Here is a 21,458-nt window from a genome sequence, read left to right on the forward strand (position 1 = left end):
GCATTTAGGGTCAATTAGATGCAGAGGCGTGTACTGAAGTTTTTTGTCGGTCCAAACGCACCGCTGTGTCCTCCAGGAAATCGAGGATGGGGGGGTTGCCGCATTTTTTCTTCTAAAAGGGATGGGCAGCGGTGGAACAGAGGGGCTGTGGGCCGATGAGGCTGCAGCATCAGCTGCAACATTTCCGGCAACGCCGCAGCGGGCAGGAAGCCAGTGCAGTTCTACGCTGTGCCGCTGTTGTGTTGTTGGAGGTGCAGATAATGTATCTCCCATGTCATCTGATCCTTCGTTAGTGATGCTAAGTGCACGCAACACAAGCGCTGTGTTTTGCACCTTCCTTTCTTTCGTCCCGTCCGTTTGCGCGCTGTTTTTTCGTAAGACATCCCTTGCCAACTAGCCCCCCTTTGAGTATTGCCCTTTTGGGGGCTGATCATTTGAGGGGGGGGGGGGGGGGAGTAAAGACAAAAAAACAACGCGATATTGAAAAAAAAAAAAAAAACAGGGGACGGTGGTTGTTTCGTCGCTTGGTTTACCCTGATGCCGAGAGAAAGGTCCCGGAGCTCCCTGTCTGGTAAACAGACAGGGAGCCATCGACCGCAGCTTGACCATAGCTCCGACCGCCACCGTTCGTGGTTTCCTACCCTCCACCTATAAACACATCGCCACGGTTGGTTACAGCTTATGTTTGGGGGCTCGGGCTCCGCGGTGTGGCCAGTACCGTCACAATGAGTACTCAAGGTGCCCGTGCGGGGGAACGCCATTCTGCAACAACATTCGGCAACAGCTGCAGCAAACTGCCTGAGCTGTCATGTACTCCTACGCACTGCGAACCACCCTGTTGAGAAGCACATCTCGAGCCACCCGTTCGGGGCCTCGTGTAGCGTCTACAACAGACTCTGGTGCCCATCGGACGTCTACATTACCCATGATTCATTATACTGTTTTAATCCCAAATCTAGAAGGCTTTCGAATTACGTTGTGCCTAACTGGATTTGTTGCTGCCTCAAACTTTTCTTTTGCGATTCGGATGTCATGTACGACGTCATTTGTGAACAAGTACTGTGTACTCATGAATCTGATGGCAATCAGAGCATGGCGTGTGGCAGCCGAAACACACGATGCATTGTCCGTGGCTACTGCGTGCCCAAAATGCTCAGAGTCGTTTCTTTCTTTTTCCTGTGTATAGAATCCTTATAAATTACCCGCCCCGCCATTGGAGGTCTGTACGTTCCGCACTGACATAACTTTCGTTGGTCCCCTTCTACTCGAACTTGCAGATAATCACAACGGCCTGAAACACATCTACCGGGAACGTAAAAGCAACCAGCTGAAAGCATCAACCCATTTTTAATGTTTCCAGAATGGATGTGCCGATAACAGCCAGTTCAGAGCAAGATAAATTGTCAACCTTTCCCTTGTGGAGATATATGTTCATATTGTATCATAGCGCGCATTCTTTGTTGTTCAGGTGTGGAATTACCCTTGACACACTTTGAAGCTTAGTCTCTGTTAATTGGCGTTTTATCTATGCCTAATTGCTATTGTTAGTAGCTTCGATAACCATTTTCTGACGCATTCTATAAATTAGGGGTAAGGGAAACTGCTTGATGAACGCTTTTAAGCGGTCAATTGCATCGGCAAATGATGAGTAATTACACTTTCCGGCGTTTTTTTTTCTTGATTTCTCATTTCCTCACCGCCATTTCTTTCTATGAATTGACATTTTTTTCTTTGGCTTTTTAAAAAAGAAACACGGTTATTTCCGTACATTAAGCGTACGTATTTAGTGATGTGTTCATGTCATAGCTTATTATAATACGCACATGCGCTCGTACGTGCGTGTGATGTGTACTTATGAATGAATATCTTACACTGAAAAGGCATTAGAAAGCTTGAAAAAAATTTGCACGTGATACATTTTGATGTGGCTGTCTCAACGCAAGCATTAATTTTATCTTTCATTTTATTTATGCAACTACAGCCCAAATTGAGCTAACGCACGAGGGGTTTTGTATATTAAGATAAAAACCCCTTCCAGCACAAATTAGCATAAACTTTCCTAAGCGGTTCAGCACTCACGAATGTTTCTCAGTAATAACAAGGAGGAGGCTATACTAAACGCAAATAATTTAAAGTATGCAAAAAAGCTTCTAAAGGCAACAAGCTAATTTCACCGGATTGTAAATTCAATTTTTAAAATGTTTGAGCAAAGAGACGTTACTACGCGGTTTAAATGGTGGTAAGTTAAGTATGTGGCTGTTCCTAGCTGATGTGAATTTAGCAGGAGACAAGGAGTTTTTAAGGCATTCGTGATCACGTCGTTCGGACAGAGGTCGTAGTCCTGGTGCGGCAAGGGGAGATGACGATGAAAAGCTCCACACGAAGGGGAAAGCAATTCCCTGAATGGATTGCTTCCTTTGAACTGATTCGATAGTGTTAATGTCAGATAGATACTAACTACATGTTCAGGATGATGCAGTGACGTTCGAGTTTTGGTCGGATGAGCGATTAATATGGTAGTTTGGTTTCACGTGAACAGTGTTGCCACCGCTGGGCGTCAGATATCCACTAAAAAGCCATAAGAAATCCGCCAGATTCCGCTAGATTCTAAAACATATCCGCTAAATTTCCCGCTAGGGCCTATTTTATTAGAAAAACAGCGCAATTTCGTATGATAAATACCTTTATCATTCTTAGAATCTCCCCAAAACTGCGAGAGCTGAAATAACATATAAAGGAGTCTTCCAAGGAGTCTAACTAGAACACTTGAGGCTTCAGTGCGGCGGTGGTCGTCATTTGTCAACCTCATCACAGATGAGGCTAAAAGTTATAAATGTTCACACGGATGAAAAAAAGAACTCACAGGTCAACAAAAAACACATCGAGGTCTTCGTCGCCGCTTTCGTCGTCTGATATCATCTCTACAGGAACTTGTTCAGGTACTTGTTCAGGGACCAGAAAGGAGACTTGGTTGCACATACGTTGCAGATGTCCCGATGGCACTAAGAACTGCCGCGCTAAGTTCGTAATCAGAACAACGTTTCTGGTGTCGCTTCAGCCCCGCTCTTACGACGAAGATGGAGTTTCTAGTTTCAGGCTTCATCTTGTTCCGCAGCTTGGATTTTACTATTTTAAGCTGACTAAACGTCCTCTCTACTTCGGCATTTGAATACGGCAGCACGAGCATCGACATGGCAAATCTGGCCAGCTCGGCGAACAGGTTTTCGCCGCAGGCGTCCTTACAGGAGTGAACTTCACACCAGAACGACTGCGTGGATGATATTTGCCTGCAGTTCAGGAGGGTGATTTTGCTCCACTGGTTTTAAATTTTTTCTTTTGTCTCAGGGGGCACTGCCATTGCTTCCAGCATAGGAATCAATGGCTCCTTCACGACGCACAAAGCGTTTTCGATCGATAAGAGTGATGTTTCCTGGAGAACTGTGATCTTGTAGGGAAGTCGCTGTCTGATTTGATCTACTAGCGTGGTAATAAACCTTATGCAGCTTTCTCGCATCACAGCTTCATCTGCGAGAGAGAACCCGTCGGTCTTCTGAGCTTTCACTTTGTTAACGTACGTCTCCAACACGTAGCCCGGATATGGCTTGGGGTTCAAGTGGTCCTCAAGTCTGCACGTCCGAACGTCAATCTGCTCTGTCGGAATTACGACTTTTTTAACCAAGCTTGAAAGCAAAGTCATAAGGTCTTTCTTGCGGGGCGATTTTGAATCGGTGCACTGCGTGAGGTATCCGCCAGAAATCCGCTATGTATAAAAATGGCCCGCCAAAAAATCCGCTAGACTAATTTTTTCCCCGTCAGAACAAAATGAAATCCGCCAGATTTAGCGGAAAATCCGCTAAATTGGCATCACTGCACGTGAAGCTTCCCGCAAAGTACGATTTAGCTAAGCTTATTTTTTGGCGCTTTGTTGCATGTTCATTTCATGTGTCTGGTCTACGACATGTTATGCGTGAAGGTGAGACCGAGGTATTTGTACTCAGACACCCGTTGTAGTCAATAGCCATTAAACAAATAGTTATATAAAAATATAACTGCGCTTGTTGAAAGAATGGGTGACTGTTTTATTGAAGTTAATACAGTCAAACCCACGTATAACGATCTACAGGTTATAACGACCATATTTCGGTGCACTTACGCCTTTCCTACGCTACCCATTGAAACTGCGTCCAGACATACCGAACATTTTTTAAAGCGTCCTACTTTTACAACAACCACTTCCGACACGGTCACGGTAAAAGACAGGCGCATACGTGGCGAAACAAAAATCAAAATAGTCCTTAAAGCATGAAAGAGGCGGCGCGCTGGTGCGTTCACCGCTTCAGTTGAATCGCGACGAAGATATGCCAGATCGGCGAGCCCTGCCCGCAGATTTAGGACGCCACGACCGAGGTCACTCACTTTCCGGGCGTTTCTCGAGAGGCGGAATGGCAGTGAGGAAGAAAAAAAAGAGGGAGCATGAAGCCAGACGGGAGCATGACTCCGCCCGAGTCGATGCGAACGCGGCGCTGCGCGCTGCGAAAAGCGCCCGTGGTTACTTAGCTGCCATCTAGAGACCGCGGTTCGCCGACACTTCGTTTGCACTGTTGGTGATAACGAATCGTGATGACATTCCAACTTTCGAAATGTGCTCTTATCCGGCCGAAGCAACGCAGCTCCCGGTACGCTCAGCCTGGCTCGGCTGTTAGCTACAGAAGCCGTCACGGGGAGTGGAGATTTTGAACACGTCCGAAAGAATTTCTTCGCGGGCATTGGTACGGCAGGTTCGATGCAGAGACGGTTTAGTTCGTTCGTGAGCAAGCAGCGGGCGTCCCTTCATGAAGAGAAAAGGCTTAACTTGTCACCGACGGGGTTGTTCGACAGGTTCTCTGATTTGCGCGCGTTTTAAAGGGTGAGTCCGTATACAATGAACTGCTGCTATAACGAGCAGGTTTCGCGGCTCTTTCGAGTTCCAGCGGGTTTGACTGTATTCGTTTGACAATTGCGCACGGTGCGCAAAATTGTGCAAAAAAAAAAGTAATTATTCGCGTTAATCACGTTGTATAGCTCGCAGTCGTCAGCATAAACACAGGTTTTGGCTGTCACTTAATCAGCAAATCATTTATACATAATACGAACAAAAGTGGCCCCTGGAGAATTCCGGACGACACATTCACAACAGATGAGCTCATTAAATGAAACATATTGGGCGTGGTTCTGTAAAAAGTTAGCCATAAAGTCAGGTAGGGAAGGGCTATTAACAATGATGCGAAGTTTCTGAAAAAGTTTTGAGTTGGTGAACTTGTCCAACGCCATGGGTAAATCCGTGAAAGGGGCGTCAATATGATTTAGAGTGTCAAGAGCTTGAAAATGTTTAAGGAAAATTCAACAAGCTGGGTTATACTAATTCATACTAAATACGCGTCGGAAACCCAGAAAATGGCATTATTTTCAAAAAATTCCCCAGCATGCCCAAAGAATATATGCGCAGGAAGTTTACACGATTGTGACATTACTGGCGCAGTAGATAAATACTTTCGAAAAGGCAGGCAAGTAGCGGGTGGTCCAAAAACGGTATCTAACAAGAAAAAAAAACATTGTTGATGCCGTCAGGGACACAGAAGATTTTAGTGACTAAGTGTAAAATTAGATTCAAACATTTTCGTGACACACGGTAGTGCAACGATTTGTATAATGTGGGTCATAAGTGAAAACAGGTATGCTGAAGTTATCAGTTGTGAATGCGGATTGAAAATATTCGTCAAAGGCAGTGTCGGTGACTAATCGGTCACCGGAAAAAAATATTATTGATAAGAACTGTATTAGTAGAAAATTCAAGACCCAAAATTTCTAGGATTACTCTTCATTATACCCTGTGACGTAACTCTGAAGTAGAACTCTTTTGATAAATTTATGTTGAGGCAAAGCTTTTCCTTAGTGTTAATTTTGGGAATCTTAAGGGGATCGGAGTTTTGTTTTTAAATGCCTTAATAGGACGCGACAGGGGAGGTATTTCACGCGAGATCAATGGATGATGAATATTTGTTGTTGTTGTTGTTGTTGTCATACGGACAAAGTGCTGGAGAAACTTGCAACAATATTTTCTATAAAGGCCTCCAAAAATTACCGTGGATGCTTAGAACTTCCTAAGAATGTGGAGGCGAAGGCCTGGTTGGACCTTCTGTTCATCTGCTGTACAACTTTCTGTTGAACTTTGAGGCCGCGCCCGTCCCCACGTGACCCGCGCCCTGGACAGCACCCTCCGAAGCTCATTCCGCTCGCTCGCCATCGCCAGGGGCCTCCTGATCGTCCTAGTAGGAACCTTAACCTTCCAAGGCTGCTCGTATTGCACGTGGCGCAGCGGCCTACGCTCCTCCGGAACTGCTGTTTCAATTTCCCGGCGCGCGCTACCCGGCTAGCGCTCCTATTTTCCGTACCTTAAGATTCTCTTTACCTCACAACGCGTTCCATGAAGCATAGAGATCTGCGGCTTTTGCATTAAAAATTCCCATACTTGAACCCAAGAGAACGTACGTATTCGTCAACTTGCCTGTATAGTTAGCTTGAGTGCCGAGACAGCAAACTTCACTGAGGCGTTACGACATGTTTTTAAGTTGTTGATTCCCATAGAAGTGTTGATCTAAGTGTTGATCCCCATAGAATATTTTCTATATTCTATGGGGATCAAAACTGAACTAAGATCCTGCCTCGAATTTTCGCAGCGCCTAAACATCGAAAATACGTAAATTGTAATCTAGCGCCGGTTTTATGTTATTAACACGAAAGGGTTTTTTGCCGGAGTCCACCAAGATCTCACGACGTCATATCCGTCAGGGAAATGACATCGCCAGAAAAACTTCAATTGACGTGGCTGCGCCAGGATTCGAGCCACGAACTCTTTCGCCGCAACTGGAGGTACGAAACGCGCTCCCGACTGCGCTATGAACAGACGCGTGCAATGAATGACAAACGCGCCTTATATCCTTACTTTCAGATGGTGCTACCATCTAGGAAAGGCGAAGCGAAGTAGTGCATCATAACGCTAATGAGCGCCGACAGTTGGCGCCTCGATGCCAGCGCCTACGTGTACGGGGGAAGCGCAGCGTAAGGTGCGGAGAAGCCGACTTGCGGATGTGTCGCTCGTGACACGGTCCACTGTTCCTTTCGCTGCAGCGGACCGTGTTTTCACCAATGACAACCTGTCTGGCTTCGTTCATACGGACGGTTTGCGAGCGCCTGTGGTTTCAGTCGGACTTACGCAACGCTCCGGCGCGTGCAATTCAGTGTCTAACGTTGATGCGTATAACGGTGCCATACCGACGAAATATAAATAGCGACGTGCAAGTTCACATCGATGCCCAATAAACATTCAATTGAACTGCTCCTGTGAAGGCACATTTCACTTTCGTGTTTTACCGGTTCCTATGGAAGAGGGAACAACCACATTTTTTTTGGCATTAAAGGCATGTTACCAGCGTGTAGTGTAGTGCTTCCTAGCTAAGAGACCCTTGATTCGAGACTTCATATTTCAGTAAAAAATATTTCATTTCATATTTCAGCGAATGGAAGTTATCGATCACGCCCACCTGCCTGCGGTTCTTCTGCCATGACTCAACATACAGCGCTTGGAGCTTGCTCTAACGTAGGATATACGCGTGCTCTTTGCACGAGTAGCGCGCAGTCCAGTGGTGGTGCTACGTTAATGGCGCTACGTGGGGGAATTTCCTCGCTGGCGTCAAAATATTTGCTGCAGATGGCTTAAGACTCCAGAGGTGAGTCCGTCAGGCGTGAGCTTGGTTATCAATAAATTACTCGTTAGTTTATTAGCAGCGTGCCCACTTGTTCATATATTACTCGCTAACGTGTCTTGAAGGGCAAGCAAGACGCGTAGCCTGATTAATTTCCATGTCGCTTATTATGCTACAGGTAACTGTACTGGTGTCCACCTCCGCAAAACTTCAGAGTTACACCGCCTGGTAGCACAGCGCAGGCGCTGAATGCAGTAGAGACTCCGCCCCTCGAGTTCATCAGGGGCTGAGAACATGGATGAGGGCGTGGTATGTTACTATTAGCCGACGCGTTCGCTTTAGAATTACCGACCTCTTTACTCATTTCAATACGCAAATTTGGAACTGGGCCGCTGCGTCAATTATATCACCGGAAGTTCGAGTTAGGAGGCAATGCGCTAAGGAAGCACGAACAGAAAGTGGAGCCATAACCTACTACTTAGTGGAAAGACCACCGCGAGCCCTGTGGAGATGAACATTGCAGAGTTCATACCAGGGCCAAGCTGTACCGAAGGTCCCCTTTGTGGTACTTAAGTAATCTCGACAGAATTCACCGAAGCTCGCCCCATAGCTTATCCCATCAGGGGCATGTTATCTTATGCCATGAGCAGGCAAACGTATTTTAAGGAGTCCGTGTCGACAACAAAACTATACCGTTACGAATCCAATCATAGGAACTGCCCCAAATGTGGTTAATTGTCGACATCTCAACATACCATCTGGACGTTCCCAATTTTTCAGAACATTAGAGGCCAAATTCTAATTTCTGTGGCGTCACTCAGGCATTGACAGAACTGCGAATGGTTTGACACCACTGGTCGCACGCGACGCGAGGCGGAGGAGACACTGCGTGCATTGGTCGCCTTCGTCTTCCATCCTGACGGACCGAAGCGCATCGTCCCTGGGCCATACCCTTTCCGCACCCGCCCTCTAACTCCCTTCTGCCCTCCGTCCTCAAATTGTTTAGACCACATGCATGGCGCAAACTGAGGACGACTTGTGAGTAAGCGTTTAAAAAAAAACGTTATTTTGGGGTGACAACGCGATTAACAAGCGTCTACCGTGATCTATACCGTATGTGACATCAATGTAAAACAGAGGTATTAGAGGGGAAAGCCACAAGCGGATTTACGCGCTGCCCAATCTTTGAAAGTTGTGTTATCACCATGGCCACTTTAAAGCACGCTGCAACAGAAGCAGTGTGCCTCAACATCGGGAGGTTTGAGGTAAGATGGATGCCACGGCACTAATACACACATGACAGCGTTGAGCACAAGCAACACGGAATCGTCGTGCTGTTGAAGTACCTGTTCAACACGCCACTCGCGCGGAAAGTGTTCACGTAGCGATGCGTCGTCCTTTTGCGTGTTTTGTTCTGAATACCCAAGGTGGGACCACACGTGTGGCGACACAACGGCACTGTTCCAGGTCGCCAAGATGGCGCCCAGGTTTCCCGTACCCGAAAATTGTTTCTATTTATTTTCTAGGTAAGCAGGTAAGTGTGGTAATTGTTCTCGGTGTTAAACAAAATAGGCTACAAAACGCGGTCTCCGTGTGAAGTGTGTTCGCGAATAGACGAGCGGTTCGCTCGTGAAAGAAGTTTTAAAGACGTTCATTTATCGTCGTAACACGTTCAATGTCAATATTGTTCAGTAAAAAGAAAATGCAAGGCATATTTGATGCAGAACATAAATACGTAACTGAACGTAGCGAGGTTCTTTTAATTTAAAATTGATGTAGGGCTGGTTTTGGGATAGCAAATAACTAAGACGCGTTAGAAACGGTATCGAAGAAAGGCCAGGTAAACGTGACAGCTGAAACAAATGATGTCTCCTCAAGGTGTTCAAAGAACAGGGGAAATAAAGGGCGCCAGCAGATGGCTCGCGAGAAGCGGGAAAATTTTATTGTATTCGTCATGAAAAGAGGATGGAATGCGGGGAGAGAAAGTTAGTTACGTGGCAGGGGCGGCAGAAGGCTATCGTCTTTCGACGACATCTGCAGCAAAGCAAGAAGATGCCCGGCAATGTTTGTTTTTTTTTTTTTGCTCCGCACCAGACCCCTGTGCGCACATCGACAGACGGGTTTGCGTTCGCATGAAAGTTCTAATGATTTCAATTAAGCCAATAGCCGAGCCAAGCGAGAAAATTAAAGGTATGACGCAACATTTGGCATAAAAATGTGATACATGGTATAGAGTACAGGCATTGTAAAACATGCTAGCGCTGCGTATTGCCACAGTGCAGTGCCAGCATGTTGCGGAAGAATTCTACGCTGCACCGTGTCATTAACGAGCGGTCATTGAGGTGAGTTGTGGTGAAGCTGAGTTTAGGAAGCCTTTTAAGTGCTACATTCTATGACGCCTTACCAACCATAATGTGACGGACACCCCCTGTCCTCAGGGGGACGCCAAAGTGTGTGTTGCTCCAATGGGACCTCGCGAGACGACTATTTTGATAAGGACACTAGAACATAGCATCGTTACATTTATTACAACTGATTTGTGACGTCTTTCCCAATCCTTTTTCCCTTCCTTTCTGCATTGGTCATTCATTCACTCTCGTATATTACTCGCGTACACAGAATTCGCTTGGCGTTTTTAATGGACACGTGACTGATTGGTTTATTGATTTCTCGATCGATCGATACATGGACTGCAGCCGAAAGCAGAAAAAAATTCCTTCTGGTCCTCTTGCACTGTTCTAGCTGTATGCTCAACCATATAGAAATCATGATTTCACTTCACTCATGCACGCGACGGTTTAATCGACAATCATGCAGTGCCATGCCAATCTCCATGAAACATGTTGCGGAGGACCGGGCATGCTCCTAATGGGCGTCAGAGTAGCATTTGAAAAAACCTGTGCGCTTGCGGCAGCGAGAGAAACCATTCAGTGTGGTTCAACTGGGACGTCGAAAAATATTCGAAAGGACGTGAAACATATTTTTTGAGAAACAGTGTTTTAAATCTAAGTTACTGAATTGTAGCGTCTTCTATAAATATAAAGCGTTATTTGAACCAACGTACATACACTGTCATTTTGTGAAATGTTGCCCAAAGCAAGACTATACTCTTCAGACTTCATGCTAATTAGGTATCTTTATTACATCATTTTGCAAAAATTTCCATCAGCTTTTTACTATTTTTGTGTGATTATGCGCAAGCTTCTTGTACCTAAAGCACCAAATTCATAAAAAATTATGATGTTAACTATCTTTGTTTATTACAAAAATCTCCACTGCGTCATTTTTCTCCAAAGAACACACGTGCCTGGGCAGGCACTACAGAAGCCTGCGCAACAGTTTGAGCATACATGACAGGCAGATAGACAGCTTTCGACGGGGCCGCAAGTTGTTGCGTATAGTGAAATACAATGTACCCGTAATAGCCCTTTTTTCGACAACAAGCGCCCAAATAGGAAGCGCACCAACTTTCTGACCGTGAAGCTACGCGCCAGAACAATGCAGCATCCAAAGGCGGCACATCCTGTGGGTATGTCTGAGATGTTGCATTGTTTACAGAATATGATGACCTTGATTTTTTTCCTGCTTAAAGCGCAAACATTTTTTTGCCGACTACCCTACCGCGAACAGTGTAATCCCTTGTATTTGTACATAAATGCGTAATTGGCGAAGTTCACATTCAATCGTTACAATAGTGGAAATGAAAGTCACTGTAAGAAAAGGGGAACAAAGAAAAAAAGAAACATGTATCGAAGTGAAACAAAAAGTCACCAAATTTGGCTATTGATCTTCCTGATCGTGTACTTTATGCTTTTCGTCAGAGGTTTGCAAGTACCCTGGCCCTGGGTAGCTTTCTTCTTATATTCCAGAAATCCCTTAGATCAGCTACCTTGCCCCATGAGCTCAAGGTAGCCCATGCTGTTGCCGATCATAAAAGGGGTGACCCCCTTATCATCCTTTACTATCTCCCTACTTCAATAGTATCTTCTGCGAAGAGGAAGAAGACGCGTTCGGCAGGCTGCGGTTCTCTCTCCCTGCAGTTTATTTTAAATAAGTTTTGACGTCCTGCGTGTCGAATTTAGTACGACACATCAGCCAAGGACATGCTTTCTGCGGTGGACGCAGCCCCGCCAGGGCTGCCGCCGGGCACGCCTCCTAGTATGCGGCCGGGTGCCACATCTGGCTGTCACCTCTCTGCCCCCGTTCCAGTGGCTGCTACCGGTCGCTTGAAGATGAACCCATCTCATCAGGAAACCTCCGCGACGGCCTCTGGAGACGCTCCTAACGCCTCCTCTTTGTAATCGTCGCCGATAACAGCTGGTCAGGCTAGTCCCCTCTCATCTCCTTGCCCGTATGATCAACCGCTGCCGGACGATGAGGATGCCTTCTCAGGCATGACAGACGCAACCTCTGCCACAATTATCTATGCTCAAGAAAACTCGAGAAGCACGGACGAACAAGAAAATTTCCAGACCGTGATGCCTCCTAAACGGCGACGTGGCTCTAGGAGACAGCATCTGACTGTCAGCTGCCAGCCTATCGTTAAATTTCCGAAGCATGGGTGCGTAGTTCTCAAACCCACAAAGGTGGAGAGCGTCATTACCCGTTTCAACCCGCTCGCTCTGAAAAGTGGCCTTGAGTTCATGGCTCCAGATGGAGTCCTTCAAGGCTGAACCTTCGGCTGAACCTTCCAGCAGTGGACCCGCGCAACGCTGACGCTACTGCATGTCTCATGAAAATAAAACCCATTCAGGGCATCCCTGTTCAGGCGTACGAGCCTCGCTCGAGTCAGTGCGCAGCAGGAGTGATCAGGGATGTTCCAGTTGATCTGTCTGACCCTGAAATCCTCGTAGCTCTGCGTCAGACGACACCGGTCAAATCTGTGCGCCGTCTAGGCAAGTTATCCAAGAGCGTGCGGATTTTATTTGCAACTGAAACAGCTCCTGAACACGTTTTCCTAGGCTACACGCGTTACCGCGTATATCCTTATGTTGAGACGCCCAGGCAATGTACCAAGTGCTGTGCTCGGTGCGGTGGCTGTCACGAAAGCTCTGCGTGTGATGATGATAATCTTCTGTGCCTTAACTGTGGGAACAGTCACGAGTCGACGTTTGCCCGCTGTCCAGTCCTTCGGAAAGAGAAGGCCATTCACAAGCTCAAGGGTAACAAAAATATTGACTACAAGTCAGCGAGGCGACCCGGCCTGAGCAGCGGTGGAAAGGTGCTGCTTGGAAAAAGTCCTCTTCAGAAAACCAGAAGGCCGCCAAAAGGCCAGCGCCAGTCTCCAACACTTTAGCTGCAAGCTTCAACGACGACTTCCCGCCCCTACCTGCTTGCGGACCCGTGAAATCTGCGGCGCCCGCTACAGCGACACCCACGCCGTCAACTGCGCCTTGTTTGTATCTAGCGTAATGTACGCATACTCCTATGCTATGATCAGTGCGCAACAGAAGCTAAAGCTAGAACGACACTACAGGAAAGCCCTGCGCATCGTGGCAGGCCTACCAAAGTAAACAAGGGTGCTGTAGCAGGCAATGTGCAGCGTGCCTAACATCCCGGAGGATTTGGCGGAGATTCACATCCAAACCCAAACCACTCGTTTTGGCAAGACAAAGGCAAGCTGCAGTATTCTTCGGGGCACTGCCAAGGCCACCGAACACATGGAAGCTCCACCACCCTCTACGCCCCCGTGGGAGCTCGTAGACCTGACGGATTGGGTCTTTGTTTTTTAACATGGGAACCGAACATCCGTAGCGTAGAGCCAAGGCCGCCAATAGACATGAAGATCGTGTCTTCAGCCATATAGACTCTCAACACCAGCACGTTTACGTACAGACGCTGATAAAAACGAAGGAGGTTCTTGCGCCGCCACGGCCTGGCATAACTTGTACGAGGAGCAAACCGAATCGCATCACGCCTATTCTGCAACAACCGTTCGCGGTCTCGAAATTTTAGCCGAAAGAGAACAACCTACAAGAGCCGACATTTTGTTCAGTATGTGTACATTTTGGTCAACAACGCAAGTATGAAATGTGCTACCAGATCTTGTGGTTTAGAAAGGTTTTGCCTATAAACCTCACGTTTCAGAATTTTTAAATCTTTTGGCTGGGCGGTTCAATCGAGGGACAGGCAGACAGACAGGTGGACAGGCATACATACATACATACATACATACATACATACATACATACATACATACATACATACATACATACATACATACATACATACATACATACATACATACATACATACATACATACATACATACATACAGACATACATACAGACAGACAGACAGACAGACACAGACAGACAGACAGACCAAGGTTTTCGGGTGTCAGTGCCCAAGAAAGACTCATCTTTAAAAAATGCGCTCATGCACACTGTACACATTGTTAACCAGCGAAACTGTAACGTGCGGCTGGCATATACCAATCTGTTTCGCTCCCTCCGATGCGCCGTTACCGCTTACCAGGGTTGCAAAATGCGAGTGCAGCTACACCATCTATAAACTCAATCCAATCTCTCTCTTCTTACTTTTAACACTCAACCTAGGTTCTTCGCGCATGCGCATGAGGGTGCTCCAGAGGAGTTTTCTGTGTACAGGGGACCGCCGGATTTTCCTTTCGCCTAGCCATATACAGCTTCTCTTTAAAAGGTAAAAAATAAACCGTTTAACAGATAGGCGATCACCAAACACCAGAAAAACTGAAGACCGAAGCCACTTCTTGTCACGTGACCGGTATGAAGCAATAACGTAGAGAGAGAGAGAGAGAGAGAGAGAGAGAGAGAGAGAGAGAGAGAGAGAGAGAGAGAGAGAGAGAGAGAGAGAGAGAGAGAGAGAGAGAGAGAGAGAGAGAGAGAGAGAGAGAGAGAGAGAGAGAGACTTTACTGAGCGAAATTTGTGGGGTGGTTTCCCAATCCGGAAGTTCATGAGTGGTTTTGGCGCCGTCTGCTCGGTCGACCGAAATTGACTTGCGCATGAACCTGGCAAGTGGTGACTTCAATAACGAAGCTTCACTTAAGGGGCCATGCAGACAAAACACAAGCTTGGTTCACGCGAAAGATTGCCTCATTAGAATCATACAGACACCACTTTTAACGCAAACTTCGCTCAAATAAGCTATACATTTAGGAAAAAAGGGAATGGCCATGCACTAGCCCATTTCCCGCAACAGAACCTATGATGTCATATGCCCAGCTGTGCGATTGGCTGATGTCGGCAAAAGCAAACGCAGATTAGGCAGGGCTTATAAGCTGCCAAAGAGCTATTTGCGCTTAAATGTAATGCATATTCATCTTACAGCAGTAAGAATGGGGGGGAAGGGGGGGGGGGTAAACAATTAAGGCTACGAAAATACACGGAAACATAGAAGTACCGGTACTCACTGTTGTTGTTATTGGGACCACTATGCTTTTTTTTTTTTTACACAGCAGCCCGGTCACTATGGAGTTGCGTTACACGACACTGGCCTATCGGCGTAAGCGACGTTGTCTAACGCGACTCTGTTTGTCGAGGATACCCCATGTTTTGCGGAACAATTACCCTCTACAGTAACGAAAACAAGCCAAGAGCAAATACGGTAAAAACAAAGCAACGGCGGGCAACGGTCTGTGCATGAGTACGGTAGCGCCATATGGGAGGACTGACGGTAAACAAAGCGGCAGAGCCTAATAATGCACTGGAAGTTCGTTTGGATACCCGCCCTCATGACTTCATGGCAGACGTCATGAAACCATACAATTTGACGGGAGAATGAAAAGTTTAACCTAAATTGATTACGTTTTCAGTGAATACGGCGTCGTTTGCTGCCGGGCAAGCACTCGGGGCACTATAAAACACGAAATCTTTCGAATAAAACAAACTTGTATTTTGCCTGCATGGCCCCTTTAAGGTTCTCCTGACGCCATTAATACAGCATGATCTGGCCTCATCGAAAAATAACTTAAAAAGAGCGTGCAACACTTCCGATAAACGCTTTACTCATTAGTTGGTGCCTACACCTACACCCCTTTATACACTGCGAAAGCCATAGCAGCACTTCGTGATTTCCTCGTCGCTGCAGGTGCGCCTTCCAGTTTCTGCTTTGCTTATGTTGCGATTTCATCTAAGTGGCTATCGTATGCGTTCATTGCTGCAACCGAAAGAAAGACGGCCAGTAGCCGCGACCTCACTCGAATGACGTAATTCAACCGTCAAACAATGCCCGGACTGAGAAAGAAGGAAACATGTTTTGAACAAGCTTTTTACTTATTTTATGAGCGTTGAACAGTAATATTAGGTGCGAATACTTTGTGACACTCCAATCTAAGTGCTTGACGCGCTTGTTGACTACACTCCGTAAGCATTTCAGACATTCAAAAAAGTCTTAAAAAATGTCGCAGGGTCCCTTTAATTGCAGCGGCTCGAAGGTGAATCGTTAAATCGAGTTTACGTTTATGTCTACCTTTTTATTGTCCGCCTTTAAAAGCGGTGGAGGTGCCCACAAGAAAAGTTTATTGAGTAAAGCTGAATCGCTAAATCAAGTGTTCTGCTTTTCTGGTCACTTTTATTGTCCACGCTAAAAAAGAACGAGTTCCTCATAAATTCTTAGACAATCAATCATCCCCCGTCCGGTACACTTGAGGACACCAAGGTCGAGTAGGCTTACCGATGGGCTTTGGAGACTACAAAGAAGCATTATGTAGTAGCCTGAAGACGCCGTCGTGTCTGCCTTCTCTGGCTGACCTCTTTTTTCCCCCTACGCCTTCTCACCTGCCACGCCGGAATACACCCTTGACTGCTGTACATTTTACACGTCTTTGGGATTGTCAGAGGATGCTGCCACTTTTAATTGCATGGGCAGCATCCAGATTAACTAGTCAGTCATGTGCGCCGGAAGCGAACAGCGGGTGCCGCTCTGACGAATTAAAATAAAAGTTGAAACTTCTCAAAGAGATGCGAAGCATGATATTTGCGATTGTTACGCAGTTACAGTCCTAGGTTCGCTGTAGTAGAGCACATGTTTGTCAGTATCCGAGCAATCAAAACGGCAACGCAAGGATTCGGAGGGAAAAACGAGACGTCTAGGCACGAGTCGTTTCGACCGTTGTGGACTGCATACGTAACAGTCTATATGTAACAAGCTATATAGCAGACTGTATATGTACCCTTGCACGATATGAATAGGAGATACGAAAATGCGGTAATTTTCAAACTGAGCTTAACGTTTGTGTATTAAGCTTGCTGCATTATACCGGACAATACTCGCGACATCCCTCGCATGACGTCATGTCAAACAATGCCCAGACCAACAAAGAAAGAAAAGTTTTTGAACAAGTTTCTGAGTCGTCTTATATGTGTAGAGCAGTAATATTTGGCTGTAATACCTTGTGAACCTCTAATCGCCTTTTTCTCCACTTTTCGTTTTTCATAATTTCGCCATTGCAGTAAATTTGAGAGCCCTTTCCCCCACTAAGTGAGATCGTGGAAGAGGCTAATATTGCTATTACTTATTATCCATGTCACTAATTGAGATGAAACCGGTCGCCATAACGGAGTTTTCATTACCTGGTTTTATATTGTACTCCGTTGATAGAAGCCCATGCAGCGGAACGCGTTGAGAGCACCGGCATTTTAAAATGTTGCCAAAACATCGTTCGTAACAACTATTGATATTAAACGCGCTAAACTAAGCATGTTCACAGTCACCTTTGCTGCAAAAATAGGTATAATTTGTCGTAATATGCGTTTATATCGTGAAGCCATCGGCAATACGTGGTATAATTTCTTTTGAGATACACGCGCTGAACTGTACTCAAAAGTGTGCTCATAATATCGGTCCAATCGGCTTCCAAAAACAGGCTCTTAAAATACGCGGGATGCTTTGCTTTGCATACGAAAGGCGGTTTCTTTCTTTCTTTGACAAGCCCTCCGACCGTGCATTACTGCAACGATTAGCCCTGGAATTGCTGTAGTTGTTCATACTGGCGTAGAGGGAGTATCGACGTGGTTTATGCGTTGTATGTAGTTTTCGCATTTTTAGGTTAAAAATGCGGGTAGAAGCATGCCCAAGGTGGCTTTTGAGACTCCATTATAATCTAAAATGGTCAGTGCTTACTGTCAGCAGAGCTTAAGGGTGATTTGAGTCCTGCGGTGGTTTTGTAACCGTGTGACGCAACCGCGTGTTCCCGGGGAAGTTACACCAGCAACGGTGCATGGCCTCCGCGCATTGCGAACCCGAGGCAAGGAAGCGACTGGTGGTGAGGAGCCCCGGTTCATGCACCGCGTACCACGTTCTCTGAGCTGGTGGCATCTGAACTGCGGGCTGGCCGGCAGGAGCGTCTTCGCTGCGCAAACCACGAATGTAAACCTGACGGCCGAGGAGGACCACATGGTTACGACCCTCCCGCGCGACGTTTCCAACGACGAGGAAATCTACGTCCACCGTAGAAACATTGAGTAAAAATGGATTAAATAACATGGAGATGTCAGTGTACAAAAACAATTGTAAAGCTTCGCTTTACGTCCATTGCCATTTGTGGGTGGGGTCCGCCAATTTTTACCTACGCTTTACAGTGGCGGCCATTTTCTGAACCGGACTGCGAGAACAATGATTCTTCGCACAATGGGGCACTCAAGGCTTTCGCCTTAAAGTATTGTTATCAGTGTACTAACTGCACGTTAGCATTCAAGTGATACTATCAAATGGAACCAAAGAGGCCCCCGTACAATCACCCAGTCATGTTTCTCGTAGGCGGCTTTGGTGTGCTACCGCCAATCGCACAAATAAGGTTCTGTGACATTATATAGACCTCAGCAAAAAGCGTCTTGGGATATCTGTTTTTTTTTAATATCCGGATTATTTGCTAGAAGCTCGCGAAAAAATTGCTATCATTGTTATTGAGACAAAGCAGTCTGTTTATAATGAATGAAATCTGTGTTTTGTCTTCACGTCTCTTTAAAGGTACAAGGGTGCGACGGGCTTCGGGCTTGGATTTGTGGAACACAGAGCAAGTAATCTCCTTTGCATACATCATAGAGTTTCTTAGAATATACACGGGATAAGAATCTGGCGCTAGCGCCTATGCGGCTCACATCAAGCCCGCCTGTGTCGTCATGGGCCGCATCAAACCGTACGCTCGCCTTAGTTTCATCATTGGCTTGGATTCAAACGTCTTAGTGGCCGTAAATTCATATACAGTGCCACAAAAACGAAAATAAGAGTGTGTAATTGCTTAACTATAAAATAAAACACGCTGTTCTAAAGCTAACGAAATTAAAAGTAAAACGTATTCCTTTTACTGACAGTCTGCCGGAATGGCAGTGCCTACTAATTCTGCAGACCAAGCTGGTAGTCAACAATAATGTAAAATTTTGGGAGAAGACTCATTAAAGACTCTTATTTTGTTAATGTACGTTTCATTAATAAATTGTTTAAAAGCTCAGAAAGGTTTTATGCGCCTACCTATAAAAGCATGCACCTCTCCGTTGATGGACGACGATGGTTGAACGGATTTTCGTGGCGGATTCTTTAGTTGGCAAATCCCACACTACGAGTATGTACTACTCTGGAGGTAAGCACCACTTTTCTAGAATACCCACAGCAACTCTAGGGTGTGCAGTCCGTAGGCCTGACATATGAGTTGGGAATGTACGGCGCGAATCGGTCCCCCTCCGACAACTTCAAACAAACACATTTCCACATCCCACATGGCTACACGCCATTCACCGCACATTATACTACCCCCCGTGCAGGCACTGCGGCAGCCCAGCAACGCTCTTCCATATGGTTTGGGCATGCCCTTCAAACTCAGACCTTGCACCAATTCCCAGTCCTTCATACGTGAAGTGGGAGAGTGAACTTGCCAGCTCGGACCTAAGTAAGCAGCTTTGGCTCGCTTAAAGGGCGAAGACGGCAGGCCGCACCAACGGAGTCCTGGACTGAGGACCCCGCCCACTTACCGGCTCGATCTCACTGTTCAATAAAGTTTTCTCCTCCTCCCCGGTACCTGCTGCTTGGCGTTCGCTTCGACCATGTCAAAATAGAGCAATCAGACAGACGTCGGCTTCATAACGCGAGGGATTTACGTTCGATTCCGGCTATGGGAAGCATTTTTTCCTTTAACTCCACCCACGATCATTCATCGTCCACATCGTCAGAAAAAGTTGGCTTTCCTGCAGGGCATATTGGCGTGCACCAGCATCAGTGAGGACACTAAACCTCCGTTTTAAAAATAATGCCCGACTCCGTCTAACGATGGTTGAACGCGAAGCCTTCTCGTGATGTATTCTTTGGTTGGCCACTCCCACACGGCGAGTATGTGCTACACAGGAGGTACGCACCGCTTTTCTAGAACACCCACACCAACTCACAAGTTAGCCTAACGTTTGGGTTTGGGGTGTACGGCGCGAATCGGTACCTGCTGCTTGGCGTTCGCTTCGACCATATCGAAATATCGGATAGGCGCCGGCTTCATAAAGCGAGGGACCGAGGTTCGCTTCCGGCCACGGGAAGCGTTTTTTTCTTTCACTTCACCCACGATCATTCATCATCCGCATCGTCAGAGAATGTTGGCTTTCCTGCAGGGCGTATTGACGTACAACGGCATCAGTGAGGACACCGAAGCTTCGCTTTAAAACCATCGCCGTCGCGATGAACCGGTCACAGACCGTCTGCTACAACTTTCACGACGACTAATTACCCGCTCAGTCAAGATGTCCGGGCGCTGTTAACATATGTACTGCTACTGCAAAAAGGAACTGGGAAGCGAACTCCACTTACCACAAACTAGCGTATCTACATCGTGGGTTTGTACTTCTGTAAATATGTACCGAAGGTCGCTCGCCGGCACTAGTCCTCCCACTTGCTTATAATGAAGCATGGCTGTCTTATAATGAACAAATGAAGTTCCAAGCAAAGCCAGAGAAGCGACGCGAATTTCGACCATTTCTGCTACCTTGTAGACATAGCAATGTGTAGCGAAGAAAGCAAACCGTTAAGAATTCGATAGAAATGCCAAGCCAGCAGCAGTGCGTCTCCATAACCCCGGACGCCGACATGGATTCCCAGGCACAGTTTCCTCGCTAGCATACTTACTAAGAAACTCTATGGTATACATTCTAGACTCAAGCCTAGGCTCCCTCATATAGTAAAGTTAACAACTCTCCATCATGCCGGGAGACAATTGAAATATTTTCGTTTCAAGAAAGACGTTTTCTAGTGTACCACTACCTGTCTCCGCGCACACCCAAAACTATTCGTCTCTTCACAAAATCGCATTTGCTTGGCAAGACACTGACGCTCTATTTCTAGTTGATCTGCATCTACCTACCCCGCTTCCTTTACAATGAAGGGCTCAGCTGAGGGGCTTCACAGTCTGACAATAGAATAAACCTGCCCCCGCGACCGCGAGAGTGGAACGCTGCCGTGTGCCTTATTTGGACCTCTACCAATTATTCGCCTTTTCAGACAAACAGGGCTTTGATTAACAAATGGCGCTGAATTTTGCGTATTCTCACAATTATGCGCTGTTTTAAACGACGCATCTGCTGTCATTTTCTGAAATGATGCACAGAAAAAAATTCTCCGTCGTGTTGTTAGAGTTCTTTTTTTTTTCTATTTGCCTCCTTCTGCAAGAATCTGAGGCCGTAACTTCTCCAGATAGATAAGTTACGAGGTTAACGCTCCTCGTTTTACGTATACAATAATAGTGTTTGCGTCATTGCTTTCA

This window comes from Haemaphysalis longicornis, unplaced genomic scaffold, assembly GCF_048455015.1.
Source record: "Haemaphysalis longicornis isolate Haplotype H1 unplaced genomic scaffold, Haemaphysalis longicornis Haplotype H1 scaffold_1, whole genome shotgun sequence".
Lineage (NCBI taxonomy): Eukaryota > Metazoa > Arthropoda > Arachnida > Ixodida > Ixodidae > Haemaphysalis > Haemaphysalis longicornis.